This window comes from Pristiophorus japonicus, chromosome 1 (genome assembly GCF_044704955.1).
Source record: "Pristiophorus japonicus isolate sPriJap1 chromosome 1, sPriJap1.hap1, whole genome shotgun sequence".
In the NCBI taxonomy this organism is placed as follows: Eukaryota; Metazoa; Chordata; class Chondrichthyes; family Pristiophoridae; genus Pristiophorus; species Pristiophorus japonicus.
Window position 1 is genome coordinate 32,700,588 of NC_091977.1, and position 19,420 is coordinate 32,720,007.

The window sequence follows — 19,420 nt, forward strand, 5'->3', positions numbered from 1 at the left end:
TTGGTTCCTAATTTGTGCTTTTATCACTCTTAATTTGCTTGCATTTTGACAATTAACATAGAAACATAGAAATATAGAAAATAGGTGCAGGAGTAGGCCATTCGGCCCTTCGAGCCTGCACCACCATTCAATAAGATCATCGCTGATCATGCAACTTCAGTACCCCATTCCTGATTTCTCTCCATACCCCTTGATCCCTTTAGCCGTAAGGGCCACATCTAACTTCCTTTTGAATATATCTAACAAACTGGCCTCAACAACTTTCTGCAGTAAAGAATTCCACAGGTTCACAATTCTCTGAGTGAAAAGGTTTCTCCTCATCTCGGCCCTAAATGGTTTACCCCTTATCCTTATTAGATATTTGATTGGTGACCTGCCATAATTACGATATTTTTGTACTAAAGGCCCGTAATGCTTAGGGGGTGTAATCTCCTGACATGTGACTCTGTGTGGTGTGATGTGTTTGAAAGGTGTGATGCTACGTACTCGTGCTCGATACATAAGAACATAAGAAATAGGAACAGGAGTAGGCCATACGGCCTTTCGAGCCTGCTCCGCCATTCAATAAGATCATGGCTGATCTGATCATGGACTCAGCTCCACTTCCCCGCCCGCTCCCCATAACCCCTTTTGCCTGACTTTTAATTGTATACAAGAAAGTGCTATGATTAATTAAATTATAATAACGGATGGAGAGTCCCTTGTGCACTCACTTGTAAAATGTAATCCTATACATTTGCCTACACTGGCTGACATAACCAGGTGCTTACTGCAAAGTTTAGCTGTATTAAACTTGGTTTCTGACTTTCCATAATCTAATATCTCAATCGCTCAATGAGATGTAATCTTGGGAAAGATCAATAATTATTCACGCATCACTTAGAGTTCAGTCTCTGAATGTGCGCAGACACTCTTTGTGAAGATTTGAGAATTTGTTCCTGGTCAGAAATGAGCTAGACATAAGAACTGTTGCCAAACTTGCATCATCAATTTAATTGTGCTTCTTTTGATACTAAAAGCACATGAAATCCCTTGGCTTTCACACTTCCTCAGTACATTGCTTCAAGTTCAACAATTAATAACGTTCATACAGAAACTCAAAAGCAATACAAATAGGTTGTTGATTACCTCACAACTATTTTAGTTGAAATGTAAATCAAATGCCCCCTTTTGGTAAGGGCACTAGGACCCACAAATTAACATTTTAAACATAAATGAAACTTTAAATCAAATTAAAATTTGGTTACAAGGGATGATGAAGCAGGTTTGATTTGGAAACACCTGCTGAATTCTACAAGGCCACCTCAAATTAACAGAAGGTAATTTGCTCTAAATCCTTGTACAGACCCAGCGAATGCTGGAAATCTGAAATAAATACAGCAAATACTGCAAACACTCAGCAGGTCAGGCAGTATCTGTGGAGAGAGAAACAGTGTTAACGTTTCAGGTCGCTGATCTTTCATCAGTATTAGTTCTCTATCATCTATGCCTTCTGCATATAGTCCTTTTCTGTTCCACTGCACATGCCAGTCACTAGCTCGGCCACATCTACAGGGTCTAGCTCAGAATTGACAGCTAGTTTTTTTTTTATTGTCTCACAATTCTCTGTGGGAAATAAGTTTTTCCTTCCCTCGGTTCTAAATCTCTTATAGATCCTATGTGGATATAAATGAATCTAATAATTTAAATAACTAACAGATAGGTTGTTCTGTTTGTTATCCTCTGCAGGTTACCGAAAGCTTGCTGAGACATTGGCCCTTGAAATTCCGAGGAGGGCTTCCCACGGGTAAATCCTGAAAAAATAGAAATAAACTGCGCACTTACCTGGAGCTGTTGCACACGATGGGACTTCCAATTCACGGGCCTCCTCTCCCATTGACGCGAAGCATGTGCACATCGGGACGTTTGCAGGAGTCACGTGTGCCTGGGCAGCCAATCACAGGTAAGTATTTTCTCATTCATAGTAACAGGAGATTCGCAAGTTGCCCCAAAACGCACAAACACTATACAAAACATTTATAAAACACCTCACACAATAAAGTAATAGAAATTAAAAATGTTGCACATGTTTTTTAAATTTAAAAAAATTCACGATTTTAAAAAAAAGTTAGGGTTAGGGTTTAAAATAAAATTATCTGAGTGGGCAGGGTTTGAACATAAATGTGTTTTTTTAATTTTAATTTTAATCATGTTTTTTCTATGTTTTTAAACTCTTACACCTGTAAAAGAAGGTTATACGCCTGCTTTTTCAGGCGCAAGATTTTAAAGGACATTTGCTGGGCAAGATATTCGTAAATATCGGAAATCATGCCCTGCAAGTGTCCTCGCTCCCGAGATACGGAGGATCTGTCAAGCCAGAAACTTGACACATCGGAAAAGCTGGTTTTCAGTGAAAACCGGCTGAAAACCGGCTTTTCCGATGCCTTCCTGGGTCCATAGAAACTTTGTACAGACCCGAGACATCGGAATGTCAGGGCCAATAAGGCTAATCAGAATGCTGTGGTAATTTTTTTCCTGGCAGAATAAAGTCTCTGAGTGTTGAATGCCATGAGATTAGATTGATGCAGATGGGAGAACATTGCACACAAAGGGTTGAGTGCCATGCTAGATGCTTAAGACTGGCTTAGATTTTCGCTGACTTTGCGTCATAGTTTCGGGTCTCTCCCGACCCTTACGCCACTCCCAGAGTAGCGACAGGGTCAAACCTGTCGGTGCAGGCCTGCCAGTAAGTATGAAGGCCTGCAAAAAAGGGTAAGTTAAAGTTTTTATTTGTTAATTATTTCTCAGCGAATTAGTAGGTAAGGGTTTTTTTTGAATGTTTTGTGAATGTATTTTGAAATTCCTCCCCTCCCCCTTCCAAGCCCTCTCTCATATTGCTACCGGCCCCGGTCTAAAGTTGCCAAAACTTGCGGTATAGGTCGCAAATCCTCATGCAACATCGGCTTCACCGGCAGACGTAAAGGCCAGTTAGATGCCTAAAGTTAGGCCTAAAAACGGTAGCACAATGAAAACGGTAATTTTGGCATAAAACTACCGTTTTCGCTGAAAATCAAAAATCTAGCCCGTTAATGACTTTCCCCATTTACCACGCAAAATCAGGGAGTCTACTAGACACATAGACACATAGATACATAGACACATAGAAAATAGGTGCAGGAGTAAGCCATTCGGCCCTTCAAGCCTGCACCACCATTCAATGAGTTCATGGCTGAACATGCAACTTCAGTACCCCATTCCTGCTTTCTTGCCATACCCCTTGATCCCCCTCGTAGTAAGGACTACATCTAACTCCTTTTTGAATATATTTAGTGAATTGGCCTCAACAACTTTCTGTGGTAGAGAATTCCACAGGTTCACCACTCTCTGGGTGAAGAAGTTTCTCCTCATCTCGGTCCTAAATGGCTTACCCCTTATCCTTAGACTGTGACCCCTGGTTCTGGACTTCCTCAACATTGAAAACATTCTTCCTGCATCTAACCTGTCTGAACCCGTCAGAATTTTAAATGTTTCTATGAGATTCCCTCTCATTCTTCTGAACTCCAGTGAATACAAGCCCAGTTGATCCAGTCTTTCTTGATATGTCAGTCCCGCCATCCCGGGAATCAGTCTGGTGAACCTTCGCTGCACTCCCTGAATAGCAAGAATGTCCTTCCTCAAGTTAGGAGACCAAAACTGTACACAATACTCCAGGTATGGCCTCACCAAGGCCCTGTACAACTGTAGCAACACCTCCCTGCCCCTGTTCTCAAAACCCCTCACTATGAAGGCCAACATGCCATTTGCTTTCTTAACCGCCTGCTGTACCTGCATGCCAACTTTCAATGACTAATGTACCATGACACCCAGGTCTCATTGCACCTCCCCTTTTCCTAATCTGCCACCATTCAGATAATAATCTGTCTCTCTGTTTTTACCACCAGATCCCCAAAAGCACCGAGAATATTTCTTATGCCACCCCTCTACAAAGAATCCACAGGAGAGCACCTGACTCTTGGCTTCCCCATCACATTTACATGATGGCGGGGAGGTGAATGGAACAAGAGAAACCAGACAATTTTCTAGCATCCCGTCTGAAGTGCTGCCGACCCCAGCTACTGGCTGAAGAGTCATCATCATCATAGGCAATCTCTCGGAATCGAGGAAGACTTGCTTCCATTCCTAACATGAGTCCTTAGGTGGCTGTACAGGCCAATATGAGAACCACAGTCTCTGTCACAGGTGGGACCGAGGGAAGGGGTGGGTGGGACTGGTTTGCCGCACGCTCCTTCCGCAGCCTGCGGTTGATTTCTGCATGCTCTCAACAACGAGACTCGAGGAGCTCAGCGCCCTCCCGGAGGCTCTTCCTCCACTTCGGGCGGTCTTTGGCCAGGAACTCTCAGGTGTCAGTGGGGATGTTGCACTTTATCAGAGAGGCTTTGAGGGTGTCCTTGTTTCTGCTGCCCACCTTTGGCTCGTTTGCCGTGAAGGAGTTCCAAGTAGAGCACTTGCTTTGGGAGTCTCGTGTCTGGCATGCGAACGATGTGGCCTGCCCAGCGGAGCTGATCAAGTGTGGTCAGTGCTTCAATGCTGGCGATGTTGGCCTGGTCAAGGATGCTAACGTTGGTGCATCTGTCCTCCCAGGGGATTTGTAGGATCTTGCGGAGACATCATTGGTGGCATTTCTCCAGCAACTTGAGGTGTCTGCTGTACATGGTCCATGTTTCTGAGTCATACAGGAGGGCGGGTATTACTACAGCGCTGTAGACCATGAGCTTGGTGACAGTTTTGAGGGCCAGGTCTTCAAACACTCTTTTCCTCAGACAGCCAAAGGCTGCACTGGCGCACTGGAGGCGGTGTTGGATTTCGTCGTCAATGCCTGCTCTTGTTGATAGGAGGCTCCTGAGATAAGGGAAGTGATCCACGTTGTCCAGGACCATGCCACAGATTTTGATGACTGGGGGGCAGTGCTGTGCGGCGAGGACAGGCTGGTGGAGGACCTTTGTCTTACTGATGTTTAGTGTAAGGCCCATGCTTTCGTACACCTTAGTAAATACGTCGACTATGTCCTGGTGTTCAGCCTCTGTATGTGGGCAGACGCAGGCATCATCTGCGTACTGTAGCTCGGCGACAGAGGTTGGAGTGGCCTTGGACCTGGCCTGGAGACGGCGAAGGTTGAACAGCTTCCCACTGGTTCTATAGTTTAGCTCCACTTCAGCGGGGAGCTTGTCGACTGTGAGGTGGAGCATGGCAGCGAGGAAGATTGAGAAGAGGGTTGGGATGATGACGCAGCCCTGCTTGACCCCAGTCCAGACGTGGATTGGGTCTGTGATGGATCTGTTAGTAAGTTTCACGGCCTGCATGTCGCCGTGGAGCAGGCGGAGGATGGCTGAACAGTGGATAGTGGTAAGAAGTCTGCTGATGGCCCTCTTGGAGAACGAGACCTTATTAGTTGTCATATCTCCTTCTCTTTGACCCCATACCTGGTCCTGAGAGGACCGTGTCTGGTGAAGAGCCTTTAGTTCAAAATGTTTTCCCCAAAAAGTCTTTGATGTACTTCTGGTCCCTTTATTGCTGACCCCTCCTCCTTTTGCTGCTGCCACCCCACTCGGTGTTGCTCCCTGGCAGTGGTGGGATTCCTCTGTGTGGCGGAGCCCATCATTGAAGTTCTGTTGAGCCCCGCCCCATGAAAGTGGGTCAGGGTCACGAGGAGGTAAGGGCAGCAGGCTCACCCCTCCCTATCTCTGTAATCTCCTCCAGCCCCACAACCTCCCGAGATATCTGTGCTCCTCTAAATCTGCCCTCCTGAGCAGCCCTGATTATAATTGCTCAACCATTGGTGGCCGGGCCTTCAGTTGCCTCGGCCCTAAGCTTTGGAGTTCCCTCCCTGAACGTCTCAGCAACTCTTCCTCTCTTTCCTCCTTCAAGACGCTCCATAAAACCTACCTATTTAACCAAGCTTTTGGTCAGCTGCCCTAATATCTCCTTATGTGGCTTGGCGTCAAATTTTGTTTGATAACGCTCCTGTGAATAACGCCTTGGTATATTTTACAACGTTAAAGGCGCGATATAAATACAAGTTGTTTTTGTTGACATCCCACCCTTTCACATTTCTAGCACTTTAAAGGTCATCCAGCCTGGAGACTCTGAAAGCTCTGGGATTTTTTTTGTAGTTATCAAGTTGGAGTTTGCTTTAATTTCCTTTTCTTGCAGATTGTTCCTCTTCATCCTGGCAAAGGCCTTATAAGGTCATTCTCGCTTCCTTTCTTTGTTTCTGTCCGACTGATATGGGTCGCTATCTGATAACGAGAGAGGGCATGACTGCTACCAAATGTCACGTGCAATAACTAAACACAAATGCAGACTCTTCGTGGCATCGCAAGCAGAATCCTTGCTTCACACTGCTGCATAATTGGCGGTCTGAATCTCAGCCATCACTGACAATTGAATCTGCCAGCCGACTTTGCGTGATGAATTTGAACAGTCTCTCCCTCTCCAACACGCCTTACAAGGATGAAACAATACTTCGACAGCACATTCATTTCAGATCGCTTCTTTCAAAACCAGATTCTCCCGGAGACAATACTGGGAACAAGCTGCTGATGGAGGTTGACCAATGCAAAATCAGGCACAACGGAAACAAGTTCCTCAGAGAGGCGAATACAAATCATGGCTGAAAGAGATCATTTGGGATTTTGTTGGATAGATTCGTGGAGCTGCTCCAGACATAATATAATTCATCACTTTTTTAATCAGTGTTTTTCTCGAGGGGTGAATTAGCATTAATCCATCAGTAAATAGCTCCGACTGTTCATAAATTGATATTAAACCCATTGAACCCATTCTCCCTTCACACAGTATTAAATACTCTTTTGCTCAGGTATTCGAACTGCTAAACAGCTTTCAACAGCTTACTCTCTTCCACGACTTTAGAAGGCTGTATTGTGCAGCAAATGAAACGTAATCTTCCAAAGCTGACATTGTTAAGTGACACTTCATAAATGGTGAACTCACTCACACAAGAAAGAGAAAACCCTGAAGAATGACAGTGTGCCGCATGTACAGCTGTCAGCTTATTCGTCTCTAGCTTTTAGGCCATGTTAGAGCAGCTTTCTGAAGGGGAGGGAGTGTTTTCCCAGCAGATTGTATAACCCCCAATGTCCTATTTATTTGAACTGGCTCAACATCCATTTTGTATGTTGTGTACTGAATTGAACAAATGACTTTGATGAAGTAACAAAGAAGGTTGATGAGGCTAATATGGTTGATGTGGTGTATACGCACTTTCAAAAGGCGTTTGACAAAGTACCAAATAATAGACGTGTTAGCAAAATTAAAGCCCATGGGATTAAAGGGGTGGCGGCAGCGTGGATCCGAAATTGGCGAAGGGACAGAAAGCAGAGAGTAGTGATGAACGGTTGTCTTTCAGACTGGAGTGAAGTGTGCAGCGGTGTCCCCCAAAGGTCGGTATGAGGACTACTGCTCTTATTGATATATATTAATGACCTGGACTTGGGTGTGCAGGGCATAATTCCAAAGTTTGCAGAAGACACAACTCGGAAAAGTAATAACCAATGAGCACGAGACGAACAGACTTCGGGAGGACATGAGACAGACGAGTGAAATGGGCAGACACACGGCAGATTAAATTTAATGCAGACAAGTGTGAAGTGATACATTTTGGTAGCAAGAATGAGGAGAGACAATATGAACCAAATGGTACAATTTTAAAGGAGTGCAGGAACAGTTAGACCTGTATGTACGCAAATCTTTGAAGCGGGTTGAGAAGGCTGTTAAAAAAGCATATGGTATCCTTGGCATTATTAATAGAGGTATAGAGTACAAAAGCAAGGAAGTTATGCTAAACCTTTATAAAATACTAGTTAGGCCTAAGCTCGAGTATTGTGTTCAATTCTGAGCACCAAACTTGAGTAAATATCAATGCCTTAGGGAGGGTGCAGAGAAGAATTGCTTGAATGATACCAGGGATGAGGGACTTCAGTTATGTGGAGAGACTGGAGAAGTTGGGGTTGTTCTCCTTAGACCGAAAAGATTGAGAGAAGATTTGTTAGAGATGTTCAAAATCATGAACATTGTTAATAGAGTAAATCATAGACAGTCCCTCGGAATTGAGGAAGACTTGCTTCCACTCTAAAAATGAGTCCTTAGGTGGCTGAACAGTCAAATACGAGGACCACAGTCCCTGTCACAGGTGGGACAGATAGTCGATGAGGGTAAGGGAGGGTGGGACAGGTTTGCCGCACACTCTTCCTGCTGCTTGTGCTTGATTTTTGCAAGCTCTCGGCGATGAGACTCAAGGTGCTCAGCGTCCTCCCGAATGCACTTCCTCCACTTAGGGCAGTCTTTGGCCAGGGACTCCCAGGTGCCAGTGGGGATGTTGCACTTTATTAGGGAGGCTTTGAAGGAGTCCTTGCAATGTTTCTTCTGCCCACCTTTGGCTTGTTTGCCATGAAGGAGTTTTGAGTAGAGCGCTTGCTTTGGGAGTCTCGTGTCTGGCATGCAAAGTATGTGGCCTGCCTAGCGGAGCTGATCAAATGTGGTCAGTGCTTCAATGCTGCGATTGTTGAATTGGTCCAGGACGTGAATGTTGGTGTGTCTGTCCTCCCAGGGGATTTGAAGGATCTTGTGGAAACATCGTTGGTGGTATTTTTCCAGTGACTTGAGGTGTCTACTGTACATGTTCCATGTCTCTGAGCCATACAGGAGGGCAGGTATTACTACAAGCCTGTAGACCATGAGCTTCATGACAGATTTGAGGGCCTGGTCTTCAAACACGCTTTTCCTCAGTTGGCCGAAGACTGCACTGGCACACTGCAGCCGATGTTGAATCTCATTGTCAATGTCTGCTCTTGTTGATAAGAAGCTCCCGAGGCATGCGAAATGGTCTACGTTGTCCAGGGCCGCGCCGTGGATCTTGATGTCTGGGGGACAGTGCTGTGCGGCGAGGATAGGTTGGTGGTGGATCCTTGTCTCACAGATGTTTAGCGTAAGGTCCATTCTTTCGTACGCCTCAGGGAATATGTCGACTATGACTTGGAGTTTAGCCTCTGTATGTGCGCAGACGCAGGCGTCGTCCTTGTACTGTAGCTCGATGACAGAGGTTGGGGTGGTCTTGCACCTGGCCTGGAGACAACGAAGGTTGAACAGGTTCCCACTGGTTCTGTAGTTTAGTTCCACTCCAGTGGGGAGCTTGTTGAGTGTGAGGTGGAGCATGGCAGCGAGGAAGATTGAGAAGAGGGTTGTGGCGATGACCCCGGTCAGGACTTGGATTGGGTCTGTAATGGATCCGTTGGTAAGGATCACAGCCTGCATGTCATCGTGGAGCAGGCAGAGGATGGTGATGAAATTTTGGGGGCATTGTAAATGGAGGAGGATGCTCCCTAGACCCACGCGGTTGACAGTGTCAGTGGCCTTTGTAAGGTCGAAGAAGGCCATGTATAAGGTGCTGTTCCCTGCATTTTTCTTCCAGCTGTCGCGCTGTAAAAATCATGTCCGTTGTGCCTCGTAGGGGACAAAATCTGTACTGTGACTCCGGAAGGAGCTCCTCAGCCACATGGAGAAGACGGTTGAGGAAAACTCTAGTGACGACTTTCCCAGTAGCTGATAGTAGGGAGATTCCCCTGTAGTTGCCGCAGTCGGACTTGTCCTCTTTTTTTAAGATGTTCATGATCACTGCATCTCTGAGATCTCCCGGCATCCTCCCCTCCCTCTAGATGAGGTCATGCATTCACGCCAACAGTGCCTCTCCGCCATACTTCAGTGCCTCAGCGAGAATTCCATCCGCTCCCATAGCCTTGTTGTTCTTAAGCTGTCTTATGGCTTTTTCTATGTCGTGCAGGGCTGGGGTTTTGCTGAGGTGGTGGTGGGTAGCATGCTTCGGGATGGAGTCAAGGACCCTTGAGTCAAAGATTAAGTCTCTGTTGAGATGATCTTCGAAGTGCTCCCTCCAGCGGACCCTGACTGCCTTGGTGTCCTTGATGAGTGTTTACCCGTTCTTGACCAGCAGTGGGATGGGGCCTTGGGTGTTTGGGCTGTAGGTGGCCTTAACTGCGATGAAGAATCCTCGCACATCATGGCTGTCGGCCAGCTGCTGTATCTCCTGTGCTTCCTCCATCCACCATCTGTTCTTTAGGTCCAGAGTTTTTTGTTGTTCCTCAGCCTTAAGCAGTCTCTGATGCTGTCTTGCTGCTCCAGAGTTGGGTTGTTATTTAAGCTCAGAAATGCCCTGCGCTTGCGATCTATTAGCTCTTGGATCTCCTGGTCATTCTCATTGTCATATATGTATGCTTGGGTTTACTAGCCACCAGGTGGTGCCACTGTCGGAGGTCATTGGGCTGTACGCACATTTGTGCGGCCCAGGTATAAAAGGCAAGCCATCATGTAATGTAATCACTTTGGGCCCTAATAAAGCAGAGCCAGGTTTGTACCTATGTTAGCTTATAGTATTCAGCCTATCGAGTTACTACATACATAACATTTGGCGACGAAGTAACTTAAGAACCGTCGCATGCAAGAATGAGCACAATTGGAATTCTGTAGAGATATGTGGAGGGAGAGGACTGAGCAGATTTTGTAGCTTGCCTGGACCAGTACTTCGTGGCCAACAAAATGGAGGAACCCACTGATGCAGTTAGGCGCAGGGCAGTCTTCCTCACGGTTTGCAGTCCGAAAATCTATGGACTCATAAAGAATCTTCTCTCGCCTGCAAGTCCAATGGACAAGGACTATGAGGGATAGTGTGCTCTGGCATCTCAAACCAGAAGAAGGCATCATCTCACGATATCGATTCTACACGCACGTTTGTTCTGAGGGCCAGGATGTGTCGGAATTCGTTGCCGACCTAAGATGTCTTGCTGGACTGTGTACGTTCGAAAACGCATTGGAAGACATGCTGAGGGACTTCTTTGTAATCGGCATCAACCACGAGGTGATCCTGCATAAGCTAAAGGCAGCGGAGATGCTGGATTTGAGCAAGGCCATCACGATTGCCCAGGTATGCATGACGACGGACAAAAACTTAGAGCAGATTTAATTGAAAAATCGGAACTCGGCAAGTGCTGTAAACAAGATTGTATCATCGTTTGGCAGAGCTGCATATGGCAGGGCCTACTCGACTGCGTATGCGAAACCTGTGGCTGCCCAAAGTCCGCCAATGGGAATGAATCCAATTTCACCATGTTGGCATTGTAGGGAGAATCATCGGCCTCATCAGTGTCAGTTTAAACAGTACATTTGTAAAGGCTGTTCGAGACTGGGGCATCTCCAGCGCATGTGTCCGCAACTGAGCAAGCGTGCTGTGACACACCACGTGGAGGATGATGACCAGTAGAGCGCGGATCCGGATATGCAATCTGACATACCAGAGGAGGAAGTGTATGGACTGTATTCGTTCCTAACAAAGAACCAACTGATAATGATTAATGTTAAAATTAACGGTGTGCCGGTACCGATCGAATTGGACACGGGTGCGAGTCAATCAATAATGAGCCAGAGGACATTCGACAAGCTGTGGGATACTAAGGCTCTGAGGCCTAAGCTGAGTCCAGTCAATGCCAAGTTGTGTACGTACACTAAAGAACTCATAATGGTGATTGGCAGTGCAGTAGTCAAGGTGTCGTATGATGGCGCGGTTCATGATTTACTATTATGGATTGTTTCAGGCAAAGGTCCAACACTGTTTGGCAGGAATTTGCTAGAAAAGATCAAATGGAATTGGAACGATATCAAAGCGTTGTCATTGGAGGATGATACTCCACGTGCTCAAGTGCTGAGCAAATTCCCCTCGCTGTTTGAACCAGGCGTCAGCAATTCCACGGGAGCCAAGGTGCCGATCCACGTGGACTCGGATGCAAGACCCGTCCATCATAAAGCTCGGGCGGTTCCGTACATAATGAGGGAGAAGGTCGAAATCGAACTGGACAGACTCCAGCGTGAAGGGACCATATCACCGGTCGAATGTAACGAATGGGCCAGCCCCATTATTCCTGTGTTGAAGAGGGATGGCACTGTCAGGATTTGTGGAGACTACAAGATTACGATCAACCGAGTTTCGAAACAGGATCAATACCCATTACCGAAGGCTGATGGCCTGTTTGCAACACTAGCCGGTCGTTCTCTAAACTGGATCTGACATTGGCCTACATGATACAGGAGCTGGTCGAGACGTTGAAGAAATTTACATGCATCAACACTCATAAAGGACTGTTTATCTACAACAGGTGCCCTTTTGGAATTCACTCGGCTGCAGCCATATTTCAGAGGAACATGGAGAGTCTACTGAAGTCCGTCCCTAGAACAGTCGTGTTCCAAGATGACATCCTGGTCACAGGTCGTGACACCGCTGAACATCTAAACAACCTGGAAGAGATTTTACATTGTCTGGACAAAGTGGGACTCAGACTGAAACGTTCGAAATGCATCTTCATGGCACCGGAAGTCGAATTCCTGGGGAGGAAAATTGCTGCTGACGGCATCAGGCCTACAGACTCGAAAACCAAGACTATCAAAAATGCAGCCAGGCCTCAGAATGTGATGGAGCTGCATTCGTTCCTTGGTCTACTCAACTACTTCGGTAATTTCCTACCTAGATTGAGCACTTCATTAGAGCCACTGCACATGCTGCTAAGAAAAGGCAACAAGTGGGTTTGAGGTGCATCTCAAGATAGAGCTTTTGAGAAAGCTACTAATCTGCTTTGCTCTAACAAGCTGCTGGTACATTATGATCCGTGTAAGCGTCTAATATTGGCCTGTGATGCTTCATCATATGGAGTTGGTTGCGTGCTCCAACAAGCTAATGAGTCGGATAAACAGCAACCTGTTGCGTATGCTTCTAAAAGTTTGTCAAAGGTGGAAAGAGCCTACAGCATGGAAGAAAAAGAAGCATCAGCCTGTGTGTATGGGGCTAAATCGATGCATCAGTACCTGTTTGGTCTTTGGTTTGAACTGGAAATAGATTACAAGCCGCTCATTTCATTGTTTTCAGAAAACAAAGGTATCAGTACCAATGCATCGTCCCGCATCCAGAGGTGGGCACTGACATTATCTGCCTATGAATATGTCATTTGCCATAGACCTGGCACTGAGAATTGTGCAGATGCACTGAGCCATCTGCCGTTGCCCATACCGGAGTTGGAGAAGCCACAAACTGCAGACCTACTGTTAGTTATGGATACTTTTGAAAGTGAAGGAACCCCTGTCGCAGCTCAACAAGTTAAGACCTGGACCAGCCAGGACCCAATATTATCGGTTGTGGAATGTTGTGTCCTTAGTGGTGATTGGTCTACCATACCCAAGCAAATGGGTGATGAGACGAAACCTTACAAACGTCGCAAAGACAAACCATCCATTCACTCAGATTGTTTACTGTGGGGTAATCGTGTTGTTATGCCTAAGAAAGGCAGAGAGAAATTTGTACATGATCTACATAGCACTCATCCCGGTATTGTCATGACAGAAGCCATTGCCAGGTCTCATGTATGGTGGCCTGGAATTGACTCTGATCTGGAATCGTGTGTGTATCATTGTAACACTTGCATGCAGCTAAGTAAAGCACCAGCGGAATCGCCGCTGAGTCTGTGGTCGTGGCCATCTAAACCATGGTCCAGGATCCACATCGACTTTGCAGGTCCTTCCTGGGAAATATATTTTTAGTTGTGGTGGATGCATATTCCAAGTAGATAGAGTGTATAATCATGTCATCCAGTACATCCACAGCTACCATTGAGAGCCTTCATGTCATGTTTGCCACTCATGGTCTGCCTGACATCGTTGTAAGCAACAACGGACCTTGCTTCACTAGTCTGGAGTTTCAAGAGTTCATGAAACTCAATGGTATCAAACATGTGAGGTCAGCACCATTCAAACCCACATCTAATGGTCAAGCGGAGCGTGCTGTCCAAACCATCAAGCCGAGTATGAAACATGTAACTCAAGGTTCACTGCAGACTCGCTTGTTATGCATATTGCTTAGTTACAGGACAAGACCCCACATGCTTACTGGGGTCTCCTCTGCTGAACTATTGATGAAGAGAGGTCTCAAGACCAAGCTCTCTCTTCTCCACCCTGACTTGAACGATCATGTTAACTACAGACGTCAAAGTCAACAGTGGTATCATGATCGCGCTGCTGTGTCATGCGATATTTCTGTTAACGATCCTGTGTATGTAGTAAATTATGGTCAAGGTCCCAAGTGGATCACCGGTACTGTTGCGGCCAAGGAGGATAACAGAGTGTTTATCGTTAAGCTCATGAATGGGCAAACATGCAGGAAACATCTTGATCAGATAAAGCTGCGGCACACGGATGAACTGGAACAGTCTGAGGAAGACACAATCAGTGACCAATCAACCTCCCCTCAGTTATCAGAGGACTCCGCTGTCATCAATGAATCTGGACGTTCAATCCCTGACATGGTCATTGCCACTCCCATCAGATTGGCTACCCAGCCACCAGTCATCACAGACTCAGAACACTCACCCAAGACTGGAGTTGAACTGAAACGATCAACTCGGGAGTGGAAAGCACCGGACCGTCTCAATTTGTAGAAAGACTGTTACTAATATCTTAAAGGGGGATATTGTCATGTATGTATGCTTGGGGTTACTAGCCATCAGATGGCGCCACTGTCAGAGGTCATTGGGCTGTACGTACGTGTGTGCAGCCCAGGTATAAAAGGAAAGCCATCATGTAATGTAATCATTTTGGGTCCTAATAAAGCATAAAGCAGAGCCAAGTTTGTACCTGAATTGGTTTCCAGTATTCAGTCTATCAAGTTATTACATATATAACACTCATCAAACCAGTCCTGGTGTTTCCTGGTTGAGTGACTGAGCATCTCTTCGCATGCACTGGTTTGGAGGCCTGAAGGGCAGACCAAGCGCTGTGGGCATTCTGCGTCTCGGGGTCATCAAGGCACGCCAGGTTAGCTGTGAGGCGCTGACTGTATAGGGCTCTCTTAGCTAGGCCTTTGAGTCCCCCGGCATTGACTTTTTTGTGGCACTGCTTCTGCTTCCCCCTCCGCTTTGGGACTATGTTGATGTCAATGATGGATCGGATTAGGCGGTGGTCCGTCCAGCAGTCGTCAGCTCTGTCATGGATCGGGTGAGGAGCACATCCTTGCTATTCCTAGCTCGGACGATGACATAGTAGAGAAGGTGCCAGTGTTTGGAGCGAGGGTGTTGCCACAATACCTTGTATTTGTCCCTCTGGCAGAACAGGGTGTTGGTGATGACAAGGTCAGATTCTACACATTTTGTTCGGAGTAGGGTACTGCTGGAGTTGGCTTTTCCTACCCACTCTCTGCCAAACATGTCTCCCTAGAGGTCTGTGTCCTTGCCAACCCTGGCGTTGAAGTCGCCGAGGAAGATCAGTTTGTTGCCCGCAGGGACACAGGTCAGGGATTTTTCGAGGTTGGAGTAAAAACCCTCTTTGGCCTCATCTGTCGCATCGAGTGTTGGGGCGATTGCACTGATGACTGTGGCGCATTGATTCTGGGATGTGGTGAGTTGGAGAATCATGAGGTGTTTGTTAACCCCGCAGGGGGAGTCTTTGAGGCGGTCGACCAGTTCGTTTTTTAAGGCATTTTCCTTTGGTTTCCCTTTCCAGAAGAAGGTGTAACCTCCACCTTGTTCCTTGAGCTGGCCTTCCCCTGCCCGCCGGGTCTCACTTAGGGCGGCGATGTCGACATCAAAGCGTCTTAAGTTCCTGGGCAACTATGGCGGTGCGGCATTCCGGCCTGTCACTGTTGGAATTGTCCATGAGGGTCCTGACGCTCCAGGTCCTGAACTTCATGTTAAAGGAGTGGAAGATGCCTGTGCATGAGTTCTTTTAACGTGAGGTGGCCGCTGCACACCCGCAACCACACGGGTTTAGCTGAGCAAGGTGTTGATCCAGTGGCAAGGGGGTCCAAAACAACTGGAGACCAGGCTTTAATGTATGAGCTTAGTTGCCTACGGCGAGATGTTGGCAAGCTCGGCATTGAGTAGCGCCATTAATGTTAGGTGGTCCGAGGTTTGGTTGAGGGCAGGCGTTGGGAGGGACAGTGGCCCACTGGAGTTCAGAATGGGGGAGGGTCAGGGTGCTCACAGCCATGATACTCACTACGTGCTGGAGGAGAAGAGGCCAGGTCACCAGTCGGGAATAGAGTAAATAAGGAAAGACTGTTTCTGGTGGCAGAAGGGTTGGTAACCAGAGGACACAGATTTAAGGTGATTGGCAAAAGAACCAGAGGCGACATGAGGAATTTTTTTTTTAGTGCAGTGAGTTGTTGTGATCTGGAACGCGCTGCCTGAAAGGGTGGTGGAAGCAGATTCAATATTAACTTTCAAAAAGGAATTGGATAAATCATTAAAAGGAAAAAAAATACTGGGCTATGGGAAAAGAGCAGGGGGAGTGGGACTAATTGAATAGCTCTACAAAAGAGCCGGAACAGGCACGGTGGTCCGAATGGTCTTCCTTCTGTGCTGCATCATTCTATAATTCTATGGTTGCATCCCAAGTGTACGGAGATTAACATCTCACAAACCAAACAGTTAAAGGGGCTCTGGAGAAAGGATCTGTTGCCGTTAACACATTGTGACAGATTAATACGAGTCAGCAGATCCACAGAGGGCAGCAACATTCCTGTAAAAGAGCGAAAGGATAGGCCCAAGTGAAGACAGAAAATAGACATCTTAATGAAGGTTAATTGATAGTTGCACCAGGGCTTGAACCCTCAGGCACTTGTTCAGGCATCTGGGTTTGGAAAGTGAACCCGTTGTGTAGATTCAATACAATAGACTGGATTTTCGACTTTTATGTTTTTGGGGAGATAATGGCGGCGGGCTGGGAAAGTTAGCGGCCGCGATTAGTTTGCGCCTCAGTCGGCATGTTTGGGCAGCCAGGCCCTGCGTCAGGGGGCGCAGCGCTAAGGGAGGCATTGTACACCTCTCTTGGCGTTAGGATGGGAAACTCCCGAGCTAAAGAGCCGGGCCGGGAGCACTCCGAGAGACGCCTGGGGGGCGGGGGGGGGGAACCTTAAATAAACCTCACAAAAACATTCCCAAAACATAGCCCACGGCAGAACAACACAACTCGCAAAAATAATTAAAAGAAAAAAACAATCACGCTTGCCTTAGGAGTCCATTACTCACCTCTTCGCCAACGGGTTGGTTGAACTGCCCCGATTTCCCAGGTGGTCATGGCGGGGCACGCTTCGGGACGGACAGGTCGGGCAGGAGTTCAAACTCGCGCTGGTGTCGCAACCAGGAGCGTTGCACACAGACGCAGCTCTACCGGTCGATGCTGCTCCATGCTGCCGCGAAGCCGGACCCCGCGGGCCGCTGGAGGCTGGCCGCCTGCCGTGAAAACCTCGGCGCCGCCATTGCCGCCGCCCCAGGGTGAAAAAGGGTGCGGAGAAGACCCGACAATCCAGCCCCATAACTTTCAAAAATAAATGAGTGAAGGAGGAACTGAAAAAGCTATAAAGTTACATGGAACTTATCGGGGCAGCGGACGTCGGAGTGGCGCAACTGAGCTCCCGCCCGCCAAGCTCCTAGATTCCTGCTGGCGGGAGCCGGCGGGACTCGGGGGCAGAACGGGGGTGCACCGCTGGCTGGAGGCTGGTCTGTTCCTGTCGGTGAGTATGAAGAAGCTGAAAAAAAAGGTCAGTGAACATTTGTTTTTAAATCCACAGCGACTTACTTACCTGCATGGGGTGCCCTGGAGGTCTTCCAATAGTTTTTAAAAATTGTTTATTGTTGCGGTTTTTTTTCCAGCTCTTCGACTCCCCGTGGGCCCGACTCCATTTCGGCAGCACTTGGGCGGCAAGCGCTTCTTCCGCCGAGAATGAGACCTCCCGCCCGTTGCCTCCCAGATTGGCGGCGTACGTCGTCCATTTGTTGCCCGCCGACCCTCGAGGGAACCTCGACGATGAATAGCCCGAAGAAAGTATTGTCTGGTGCCTCGGTGCCCAGCGGTGGCACTTTGGGTGGCACTTGTGCGGGCTGAGGCCTTGTTGAAAATCGGCCCGAAAGAAGCAGAAACAGGTCATTCAGCCTAACAGGTCCATGCCGGTGTCTGTGCTCCACATGAGCCTCCTCCAACCCTCTTCACCTCACCCTATCAGCATACCCTTCTATTTCCTTGTCCCTCATCTGTTTTTTCAGCATCCCCTTAAATGCATCAATGCTAGTCACCTCAACCACTCCCTGTGTTAGCGAGTTCCACATTCTCACCACTCTCAGGCTAAAGAAGTTTCTCCTGAATCCTTTATTGGATTTATTAGCGGCTATCTTATACTTATAGTCCTTAGTTGTGGTCTCCGCCGCAAATGGAAACATCTTCTCTATGTCTGCCTTATGCAACCTTGATAAAGATCTTTATCAGATCACACCCCCCCCTCAGCCTTCTCATTCTAGAGAAAAGAGACCCAGCCTGTTCAATCTTTCCTGATTCGTACAACCTCTGTCACCTCACTGAGGTATACTCAGTAGAATCATCACCGGGGCATGCAATGTGCAAATATCACCTTTGCCCAAATTACCACGTGAAGAAAGCTTGGGGGAGAAATTTGGTTGCTTTGCGCCTCCTGCTAGCACCAGCGGGGGATGGTAATGGGGCACTAAGCGGTTAGCGGCCTGTCGCGATGAATTCACCAAAACCCGCAAACGTCCCTAGCGGTTTTGCGCTGACGCCTCACTCTGTTATGCCCCGTAGATCCTGACGTCCTGGTGCGCGCCGTCCCGTTACTGTCCCGGATGTGATATTCGGTCCCGCTCCCTGCCTCATCGCCGGGCATCAACAACGGCGGCAGCAGGAAGAGTTATCACCTCGGCTGGCCGCTCAGGGAGCGATGTTTAACGGCAATGGTGGTCAGGGAGGGCACACTTCATTCTTCTCACCAGTCTGATGTCTGCTGAATGTTTTTGACGGCTGATTGCTGCCCAATGGCCTCAGCCCTCCATTCTCTGAGAGCGCTTGGGGCTGTAATGGAAGTCGCGCACGTCCCGTGGCCCCACAGAAATAAGAGGAAGAATGTCGCAACCCATCATTGGCCCTTCCCTTTAAGCGAGGGGAGGAGCCTCTGATGCCGACAGCGCGGCACTGAACATTCTTCAGCGCTCTGCTGCTACCGCCCCTCTCACACACTTTAGCATTCGAAGACAAGTGGTAGCGTTCGATTTAGTGCTCCACTTCCCTCTCGGAGCGCTAAAACTGAAGTTCCCGGGATGTAAAAAGGATTATCGCCTTTTCTCACTTCTCAAAGGTTATGGCCACTAACGGGGCGCAATGGAATTTCTAGCCCATAGTGTGTGGATTGTAAGCTAGGGAGGACTGCTGGAAATCTGACCCGGGCGCTCTGCCATGTTTCTTATTTGATTTGGCAGCTATAGATAGAGCAAAGTAACCACAGAGTGACGCAGTCATGGCAGTTTATACATGCGTG